Source organism: Montipora capricornis, chromosome 3 (assembly GCF_036669925.1).
Source record: "Montipora capricornis isolate CH-2021 chromosome 3, ASM3666992v2, whole genome shotgun sequence".
NCBI lineage: Eukaryota > Metazoa > Cnidaria > Anthozoa > Scleractinia > Acroporidae > Montipora > Montipora capricornis.
In genome coordinates, this window is record NC_090885.1 from 28,127,514 (window position 1) to 28,129,551 (window position 2,038).

Here is a 2,038-nt window from a genome sequence, read left to right on the forward strand (position 1 = left end):
CCCTAAAGACTGCATCATAAAAGTCGATCGGGTGAAAAAAATTGTATGACCGGGCCCGGGCCCAGGCCATAATAGGCTGGCAACGCCCTTGATGATGATTTTTCATAAAAATACGTGGCTTAAAGCCAGGAGCCTGCAACTTGAGTGAAAACGATTGTGCTAAGCTTTGATACTCCAATAAAATATGCTCTGTAGGTTGAATTAAGGTTTTTTCCGTGTACTCAAGTTTTCCCCTCTCCTCAAAAACCAACATTTGACTTCATTTGCGTTCATTGTTGATGATCTCAATTAGCGCTCGAGCGCTAGAACGACGAGACACTTAAATAAAGTTCCTTTCCAATCACAGCGGAGCATCCTACTTAAAAGGTGACACCTAACCAGTCGACCTCATCCCCTGATAAAGACTAGCAGTAGGCAGTCGAAACGTCTTCCCTGCATAAGTTAGTGGAAAAAGCTGTTCGTGACCGTTAAAAGTGATGACGTTACAAGATAAGACCGTGGATAAACCTGGACGTATTTTGCCAGATAGTAATCAAAGGGTTTGAGAAAAAAAAAAAAAAAATTGCAAAAAACTCTGCCTGGGGTCCCCCGTGCAATTTTCGATCTAAAGAGGGAGGGATTAATCGGTCCCTGAGCCATCTGTGATTAACCCCTTGACTACGGTAGCTCCTTCTATTAGTGTAATAAAAACTAAGGATAGTCTATAGTTCTGAATTTTATTCCTTGTTCTTGTTCATGTGGTAAGCAGAGTTAGTACAGAACGCATGCGCATTCGTAAAATACGTATTAACCTTTTGGCTACTAGAGATTTGGCCCAAAAACACGTTTTGAAGCTAGTTGAGGGGTTTTTTGGTCAATGTCGTGCTGTTTAAGAGCTAAACCTGCCTACAAACCCGTTTTTTCCAGGTTGTACACTCCGCGGCCTTTTCAGCCAGGTGCTTGCAAAGTTCGGCATGCGCAGAAAGCAAAATTTCGACATAGTTTTTGGCTTTAAAAGTAGCACAACACTTTCGACTTTCACTTTTCGCTTTCTCTCCTTCCCTCTCTTTTCGCTTTCCTCGCCTCATTTTTTTTTTGTTATTTCAACTTGCTGGGCATTTGGTAGGCTTTATTTTGGTAGGAAGAGTTTCTGAGAAACCTTTCATCATCTTAGAATTAGGTGATCAGAAAGGTAGGTGGGTAATGGAGCAAGCTTTTCATGGAGATTTCAGGTCAGTGTTACATTGGTTTTTTTGGCCGTTTCTCCAGTTTCCTTGACTCAATTGTGCTCATTCTGGTATAGTTTGAGAGATCTCTTCTCCCTGCACAAGTTAGTGGACAAAGCTGTTCCTGACCGTTAAAAGTGATGATGTCACTAGATGGGACCGTGGATAAAGCTGGACGTATTTTGCCAGATAGTAATCAAAGGGTTTGTGGAAAAAAAAAAAATTGCAAAAACTCTGCCTGGGTCCCCCGTGCTACTTTCGATCCAAAGAGGGAGGGATTAATCGGTCCCTGAGCCATCTGTGATTAACCCCTTGACTACGGTAGCTCCTTCTATTAGTGTAATAAAAACTAAGGATAGTCTATAGTTCTGAATTTTATTCCTTGTTCTTGTTCATGTGGTAAGCAGAGTTAGTACAGAACGCATGCGCATTCGTAAAATACGTATTAACCTTTTGGCTACTAGAGATTTGGCCCAAAAACACGTTTTGAAGCTAGTTGAGGGGTTTTTTGGTCAATGTCGTGCTGTTTAAGAGCTAAACCTGCCTACAAACCCGTTTTTTCCAGGTTGTACACTCCGCGGCCTTTTCAGCCAGGTGCTTGCAAAGTTCGGCATGCGCAGAAAGCAAAATTTCGACATAGTTTTTGGCTTTAAAAGTAGCACAACACTTTCGACTTTCACTTTTCGCTTTCTCTCCTTCCCTCTCTTTTCGCTTTCCTCGCCTCATTTTTTTTTGTTATTTCAACTTGCTGGGCATTTGGTAGGCTTTATTTTGGTAGGAAGAGTTTCTGAGAAACCTTTCATCATCTTAGAATTAGGTGATCAGAAAGGTAG